The sequence below is a fragment of the Henckelia pumila genome, chromosome 2, assembly GCF_033568475.1.
Source record: "Henckelia pumila isolate YLH828 chromosome 2, ASM3356847v2, whole genome shotgun sequence".
Classification (NCBI taxonomy): domain Eukaryota; kingdom Viridiplantae; phylum Streptophyta; class Magnoliopsida; order Lamiales; family Gesneriaceae; genus Henckelia; species Henckelia pumila.
The window spans coordinates 52,630,367-52,640,310 of record NC_133121.1 but is presented as its reverse complement, the minus strand read 5'-3'; positions in this window follow the sequence as shown (position 1 = coordinate 52,640,310).

The window sequence follows — 9,944 nt, the reverse complement described above, 5'->3', positions numbered from 1 at the left end:
CCTAAATTTTTTTTACACTGCTTGGTCGTATATCTTCCTCCACAATTAGTGTAATAATTTCTAATATACTCTGCATTCAGAATCAGACTAATCCATCTCGATTCGCTAGAGTTAAAGAATTACTTTCATATCATGCACTTAATATCTGTCCTCTTCCTTCTCATCATTTCTTCATCAAAATCCACCAGCTGGTTGCTAGGTTTCGAAGTTGGTATTCAATCAATCTGATCCGATATTCATCTAAATCTTTCCGATATTTAAACAATTGGTCAAGTTCTTCAAGCCAACTGTTACCTACAACATCCTATATTCATTTGCTGATATTCTGTTCTATTCAATCAGAGATACTTCATTCAGCTGAGCAATACCGTTCTGTTCTATTCAGTCTGACCATACCATTCTGTCCAGTCTGGCCATACTATTCTGTCAGTCTGGGGTGCTTACATCACCCAAAGAACACTTTTCTCTTCGATTCTGGGTGCTTACATCACCCGGGGAAAATCTTATAACAAAAAGGTAAAAATTTCAAAAATTTACAAATCAGTAAATTATGCAGTTGAATTTCAAATAAAGATCATGCTCACATGCAATTTATCAAATCATCGAATCATCAAATCGAATAAGGCATAATCATGCTATACTATAAATGCATGTGACGCAATCTACCCCGCTCAGCTTCTATCTCAGTCCAAGAACTTACGCTCTGATACCACCTGTTGTGAGGACCTCGGGTTGCTAATCTCGTATTAGGGCAACTAATGATTAATTAAATAATAAATCAATCAATTAGAATATTAAAACCAAGAGCTAAATTTTTATTTTTTTTTAAAAATTCGGAGCCTCGCTCGATCGGATAAAATCACCCGATCGAGCGAGCAAGAAAGCATTGCTCTCGGTCTGTAGCACAAATGGCCTCGCTCAATCGGATGAATTCGTCCGATCGAGCGAGCCACACTCCAGAGCTCTCGGTTCCAATATTTCCATACCACGCTCGATCGGTGTTTCTCACCCGATCGAGCGGGCACCAGGTCCAGCAATTCTGCAAAACACTCTTCTTGCTGTCAAACTTGGAACAAGTGATCTAAATCATTACAAATCAACATCAAACATGTTCCTTAAAATCTAGAACTGGTATAATTAAAAGAACAAGGTTTCAAGCATCTAATCATGCAATTCAATACATCAAATGTATCCCATAAATATCAAGAAACTACAAACTATTCAATATGTTAAAATCTCATTTACAAGTTTCTAATGTTCTTGCTAAGTTTGCTGTAATTCTCACTATCATTCTTCCGCTTAAACCCGAGTCCACACGCTCTAAATCTCGCTCCCGAGCTGTCCATGTCATCTCAGACTAGCTCCTGCCCTACCTGTTGCAATGCACACATACAAAACAAAGCAACAGCCGGATAAACTCCGGTGAGAAACATATTTCCCAGTAAAAGAAACTAACATGCAAATCAAGTTATATATATCAAACTCATGATATAAATAAAAGACAATGCATGATTAAAAATAGGCTTCTCTCAAGAAATCTCTCGTTTCATCGGTTGGGATCCCGAGAAGAAGTTATCATAACTAACCACCGACTCTTCCGATCGAGGTGGGGTTACTTATCTTACTTCTCTAGACTTTGAAGCCACTATATATGTAAATCAGACACTAGTCTAACTCAACCACCCAGGCCATACATATATAATCCCTCAAATCGTCTAATCGAACGTTTCCATTCATTTCAAAATCAAAGAATAAGTCTTGCAAGATGAATGCAACATATATCATCATAATAGCATTCTTTAACATCAAAGACTCATTCCATAATTCATAGAAAAGCATATAAAAGCAAGTAATAAAATAAGTATGTGATTTAGGAAACTCGATACAAACCATCTCGAGTTATAATCCCATTCAAGTAGTAGTCCACTTTTACCTTCGAATTTCTTCTGTTCTAAATTCTTCAAATCTGAACTGCAATCTCAAAACCTTCACATCAAGCTTCGTTCAATACATTCATTTTAGAATCGAGTCAAAATCATCAACACATCTTCAATCAAATTCATTTCAAACCACAAACGAACTTCCTCGGTTCACAATCCGACCTCTTTAGTTGATTGAGCTCGTAGAACGTCTGAAATGTAAAGATTACCATCTAACAAAATCAGTATACAATCCCAAGATCATTGGCTCAATCGTAGACTATCAATATGGTTTCAAAACATAACCGAGCATCATAGCGATTGACAATCGGGAATCGTTACGATATCGAATTCATTTCTAATTTCAACTTCATTCCAAATCATTAATACATCATTCTAATCCTCATAACAGCAGCTAAGTATATCAAATACAAGCTGGAAATCATAACAAGTTCATTTCATAATCAATCTTCGATTCGGTTTTGATATCGGAATGCATACAAGATCAAGAATACATTCATAACTTCAACAAAAATCTCTGCCATAATTCGTTTTTCAAACCCTGCTAAGATCACAAAATACTTAAATCAAATCGAAGGCCTCGTTGCAAAGATTCCGGAACACTTTTCGGAATCAAAATCGGACGAGCGGATCAAAAGTTACGGCGTTTTGAACAATCAAATTTCAAAGAAAATGAAAGAGCTCGACATGCTCTGTTCTGAATATGTAAATCCCATCTAATAACACGTATCACTTTCTGCTAAGTTTTATAAAAATCGGATATGTATTGTCTAATTGCAATTTAGTCCCCGAAATCTCATAAATTGCGATTCAGTCCTCGGCCTTCGTTTTAATTCAATTTCAATCCAAAATAATTTAAGAATATTAGAATTAAAATCAAAACTCTAAATATTCTCAAATTAAATATACTCGGATTAAAATTAAATAAATTCGGATTAATCAAATACTCCCGGCCTTTTGCATTTTAGCCCTTCAACTTCGATATTTGCAAATCAGTCCCTGATCGAGTTGTATCTTAAAAACTAATCTTATTTAATTCCCAAAACATGGAATTTAATCTTGAATTCCATAAATATTCAAATCGAATATTTATTCTTTTAATTTAAGAATTCCCGGAATTTAATTCTCAAAACCAGAAAAATTCTCAAATTAATATTTTCGGCTCGGAAATTAAATCTATCATTTCCATAACTTCTCAAATCAATATTAGACTATAATATGGAATTTAATTATCAAATCCCATAATTAATAATTTAATATTTTCGGGCCTTACAAATCCTCCCCTCTAAGAAATGATTTCGTCCTCGAAATCGTAGTCAAATCAAATATCAAGTCTGATAGACTGAATGATTATCTGAAGTTATTCTCACCCCAATCATATAACTTTGAACTTCGTATCACATCACTTTATTTTTTATTAGATCCTTTCTTCGGATATGATTCTATTCTCTTTGGTATTTATTCAGTTGTACTTTAAGTCATTGAAAAGAATTCGTTCTGAGCTGCTTCTTTCTTCAATTAAAGATTTGTCGACTAATCGACTTAACTCAGAATCTTTTTGATATCTATTTCATCTAATGAAAGTACATAGGAAGAATCTACTGATACTTCCTTCACTTATATACATGGAACAATTCAAATTCATTGAACAATTCGGATTCATTGTATCAAGCTGAAAAGAATAAATCTTTCCCATCGTCAATTCCATCTGACATCTCATTCAATGAAGTTCAGTATTTGTGTCGACTTTTTTCTTTCTGAATATCATTCGATTTTCTAGATAGAACATATATCAAGTCTAAGCTGTCATTCAATTCAGTGCTCCAAGATCAATAGTCAACTTCATATTCTGAATCTGCAAATTAAACTCTGCTTTTTCTCTATTCTGAATTGAATGATGTTTCAACAATAACTTTTCCGCTTAACGAATCAGTTTCAGCTTCAAAATTTTTATCTATCATTCAATTACAAATTCTGGTTTTTCTTCTCTATTTTCATTTCGTACAGATTCATCTTCAAAATATTTGTGTGTCTCAAATCAAATATGATCTACTATCAACAATTCATGTCTGATCTGATATTATATACTTCAATAGTAACATTTCAACACAAAGAAATCGGATTTTCTTTCATCATATCCTCATAGCATTATCTCAAACTCGGCTCAATAGCTGTTACAGGAATTATAATCATCAAGTGGCAACACATCATGTCAAGTAATACCGAATCAGGTATTAAAGTTCTGAGAATATTCTCAATATCTGAAAAATCGACTCAGATAATCCATCAATTGAAGAAGGTATAATGCAATCACATATAACCAACTCTCAGAACATCAGTCAATCAATCGATGCCATATTCTGTCGAATAAATCTAAAGTCTTAATTCTAACAATAGATTTTCATCATTCCTGTAATTTCATCATATCTCTATCTTCATCACAGATCTGAATAAATAACTGTTATTCACATCTCATACAGTGTATTCTAAAATTCTGATTAGTCTATTCGGACTATCTATTAATCATAGTATAATATGTTGTAGTCACAGATTTCAAAGTATTCAAAGCTGTTGATAATTGGTATCACATCAAGTGAAGTTCATTCTCGACATTCGATTCATCTTCTCTGACTATTCTTCCAATTCAAGGATAATATATTGTACCTTTACCTCAAAAAGTACTCAAAGTCTTCGGATCATCTGTATTACTATTTAATAGTAAACCCAATGTTTCAATATGAAACAATATTTCTTGGCTTACTGTTCATCTTATAACGAATCTAATCACAATTCAGTGATTTGATCATACCGACAGATCATCATATATAGTAACATCCATCAATCTGTTCATAACTACCACCTGTTTACCTCATCTATACTGTTTCATCAAGGTAGTTTCACAAAATATTCTTTCAAATTATAATCTCGTTTCAATTTTTTTTGGAGTTTCCAAACTATCACTGAACTCATCTGGTGAACGATCTTCAAATTCATCGGAAACTCTCGGTACATTTAACTTCAAAAAATATACTAATTCTGTTACTTCTATTTGCTTTATCTTTTGATAAACAATTATCGAATGAATATTGAATTCATTGTTGTGCAATTCTTTAAATTCTGATATCTCTTTTCGGAAATATCAGGCACAATCAAATAATCAATCATAATAGAATTCATTCATTCGGATCTGAGGCTTCAATTCATATCTCAATCTGGTATTCTTTACTGAATTCTCATCACTTCAGTTTACTTTCTGTGTTTCTTTCATCTTCTGAACAGTTTTGGCTTACTTCTAATCAAAATCATTCTGATTGGTGATATATTCGTCTGAATATACTCAAACCAAATACACAGAAATCTAAAATCAATCGATCAATGCCTATTTCATTTCTCACTTCTTTTCCAAATACCAAAAATTTATATCATCTAACCAAAAAATCATGGATCATATTCAAATTCTTCTATCAGTTACGAGTTAAAAATCTTAAAATACGCTGAAATATCATCAAAGGATCAATAATTCTCAAAATCAAAAGAAATAAATCAAGATTGAGAAAATCCCTCAATCAAGGTCATCCAAAATCAAATCTTCTGGATAACAAACTCTGCAAAGTGAAAACAACTCACTTGCATCACATAACTCAGAATGAGTAAATCACTCAGGCTCTATGAACAAAACAAGGAGAGCCACTCGAAATCAAATATTTCAAGAATTATATGTCCAATTGATGTAGTCGATTCAGCATAATCAAAGAAAAGACTCATCTGTAACTGATTTTCATATCATCATATATCTTCTAAACCTCAAAATTAATATTCAGTTCATAATCTCATCAAGTCGGTAATTCATAAATTCATCAATTCATCAATTCACTATTGAATTCCAGTTCACAACTTAAACTAAAGTCAAAAATCTTACTGGAACATATCTGTAATCTCTATGCATTGGCATACCTATCAATGTTGATTTAGATCTTAAACATATTTAGTGCATCGAATACACCGATTTCGGAATATTTGTGTAATCAAACATCATACATCAATCCGAAATCACAGAATCTTAATTCGAGATTCCATATCATATCATCATATTCATATGCACATCATGTTCTTGTTGATTTAATTCAATCGTTTCTTCTATTCATCAATTCTATGTCAGTTCTCCTTTGATCAGACTATTTATACTTCTCCTCAATACTCGAGTTCTGATCAAGAACCAATTATACTTCATTTTCACGGAATACATGCTTCCAATCAACTCAGATATTGAGGTACACATGTACTTCGTAAAGCATAAAACATACTGATTGGTTAAATCACAAAATCAAGTGATTCAATCATCTGAAACTATCACTAATCAGTACTTGGTTATAGTCTCATAATCTATCATGCATCGTACCAAATATTTCACATATGAACAACATCATGTTCAATTTCATTTCATCGAAGCAATAGTTTCATTCTTCAACTCAATTCACAAATTTTATTTTTTGACACAGAGGTTAAAATATAACACAGCTTTCAGCTATCATATATCTCTTGCACCTACAACATCAACAGGTGAAAACAACATAAATATGTTACCTGTAAGTCTCATTCTCAAGTGCAATGTTATTTTGATCCTCTGTATACTTCTGCTATTTATTCTTCATTCGAATCTTCTTAGAATCTATGTTTCTTTGAACAGATTCTAGCACATCTACCTAAATTTTCTTTACACTGCTTGGTCGTATATCTTCCTCCACAATTAGTGTAATAATTTCTAATATACTCTGCATTCAGAATTAGACTAATCCATCTCGATTCGCTAGAGTTAAAGAATTACTTTCATATCATGCACTTCATATCTGTCCTCTTCCTTCTCATCATTTCTTCATCAAAATCCACCAGCTGGTTGCTAGGTTTCGAAGTTGGTATTCAATCAATCTGATCCGATATTCATCTGAATCTTTCCGATATTTAAACAACTGGTCAAGTTCTTCAAGCCAACTGTTACCTACAACATCCTATATTCATTTGATGATATTATGTTCTATTCAATCAGAGATACTTCATTCAGCTGAGCAATACCGTTCTGTTCTATTCAGTCTGACCATACCATTCTGTCCAGTCTAGCCATACTATTCTATCAGTCTGGGGTGCTTACATCACCAAAAGAACACTATTCTCTTCGATTCTGGGTGCTTACATCACCCGGGGAAAATCTTATAACAAAACGGTAAAAATTTCAAAAATTTACAAATCAGTAAATTATGCAGTTGAATTTCAAATAAAGATCATGCTCACATGCAATTTATCAAATCATCGAATCATCAAATCGAATAAGGCATAATCATGCTATACTATAAATGCATGTGACGCAATCTACCCCGCTCAGCTTCTATCTCAGTCCAAGAACTTATGCTCTGATACCACCTGTTGTGAGGACCTCGGGTTGCTAATCTTGTATTAGGGCAACTAATGATTAATTAAATAATAAATCAATCAATTAGAATATTAAAACCAAGAGCTAAAAATTTTTATTTTTTTTTAAAATCCGGAGCCTCGCTCGATCAGATAAAATCACCCGATCGAGCGAGCAAGAAAGCATTGCTCTCGGTCTGTAGCACAAATGGCCTCGCTCGATTGGATGAATTCGTCCGATCGAGCGAGCCACACTCCAGAGCTCTCGGTTCCAATATTTCCATACCGCGCTCGATCGGTGCATCTCACCCGATCGAGCGGGCACCAGGTCCAGCAATTCTGCAGAACACTCTTCTTGCTGTCAAACTTGGAACAAGTGATCTAAATCATTACAAATCAACATCAAACAAGTTCCTTAAAATCTATAACTGGTATAATTACAAGAACAAGGTTTCAAGCATCTAATCATGCAATTCAATACATCAAATGAATCCCATAAATATCAAGAAACTACAAACTATTCAAGACGTCAAAATCTCATTTACAAGTTTCTAATGTTCTTGCTAAGTTTGCTGTAATTCTCACTATCATTCTTCCGCTTAAACCCGAGTCCACACGCTCTAAATCTCGCTCCGAGCTGTCCATGTCATCTCAGACTAGCTCCTGCCCTACCTGTTGCAATGCACACATACAAAACATAGCAACAGCCGGATAAACTCCGGTGAGAAAAATATTTCTCAGTAAAAGAAACTAACATGCAAATCAAGTTATATATATCAAACTCATGATATAAATAAAAGACAATGCATGATTAAAAATAGGCTTCTCTCAAGAAATCTCTCGTTTCATCGGTTGGGATCCCGAGAAGAAGATATCATAACTAACCACCGACTCTTCCGATCGAGGTGGGGTTACTTATCTTACTTCTCTAGACTTTGAAGCTACTATATATGTAAATCAGACACTAGGCTAACTCAACCACCCAGACCATACATATATAATCCCTCAAATCGTCTAATCGAACATTTCCGTTCATTTTAAAATCAAAGAATAAGTCTTTCAAGATGAATGCAACATATATCATCATAATAGCATTCATTAACATCAAAGACTCATTCCATAATTCATAGAAGAGCATATAAAAGCAAGTAATCAAATAAGTATGTGATTTAGGGAACTCGATACAAACCATCTCGAGTTATAATCCCATTCAAGTAGTAGTCCACTTTTACCTTCATATTTCTTCTATTTTGAATTCTTCAAATCTGAACTGCAATCTCAAAACCTTCACATCAAGCTTCGTTCAATACATTCATTTCAGAATCGAGTCAAAATCATCAACACATCTTCAATCAAATTCATTTCAAACCACAAACGAACTTCCTCGGTTCACAATCCGACCTCTTGAGTTGATTGAGCTCGTAGCACGTCTGAAATGTAAAGATTACCATCTCACAAAATCAGTATTCAATCCCAAGATCATTGGATTGAAAGAGTGGGTGCCCGGTGAGCCAACTTGTGGCTAAGGGCTTTGATGACTCTTTGTATAAACAATCTTTTGTTTAATATAATTTACACTTTTATTAATGGCAATGACTTTATCTTTCTTCATATTGTTATACTGTGATATACTATTGTTGTTTTGATAAAGACCTTGAATATACTATAGTGTATGTAAGATGTGGTAGAACATGGAGATGTCTATCATGAAACACATCTTATAGTCACTGTGTATTCTAAACTGTTCCTAGTCGATTGAGACGTCCGATAATAAGGATAAGGATCGCTCGAGTTTGAGACTAGCATTTGCGATGCAGAGTACCACGTTTCATTGGTAAGGAACATAGAGATGTTCGAAGCATGCAAATGGATATTCATACGATGAATGATCGAACTACCCTATCCGGACTTTCCAAGTGGTTATCACTTATCGAGTGGATAAAGTCCGCGGTTTTGGTTGTACACCATTAGTCCTTACTACTTGAAACATCATTGAGACTCTATATGCTAGTACTGTGCTTTGACTCGTTTACCGACTCTATTGGGGTCATCAGGTGTCGGGATTGGGTACAGTTACAACACATATAGGAGTCGATGCTTTGTTGTCAAGGATTCACCACATACTTGCGAGTGTGGATATCCTATGCGATCTGAGGAGATATTAGTGTGACGAATCTCTGGCCAGAGTACATGATGTGTTTTAAGAAATGGTTTTTTAGTAACACATGCGATGTCACTATTTGATCTTCAAGATGTATTGCATAGTTATCGAATCTCGAACGACTGTCGATATACCAATGGTTGTTGATTCGATCGGGATATATGGATGAAGGGACCGTACTGTACGCTAACCGAAATCTACTGGTTCTTGCAGGCACTATCAGTGATACCTATGGAATCATGGGGCGATGTTGCTAGGCGCTCTTACCATGAGTCGATGGGCAAGTCGGAAATTGTTGTTCCGAGTCACAAGGAGTTGTGAGCCCACGGCTAGCTGTATCCCTGAACCATTGAGGGTCACACAGAGTAATGGATTTTTAATCCCCGTTGAGATAGTTAAATTTAAAGAGTTAAATTTAATGAACAAAGAAGTTGGACTTC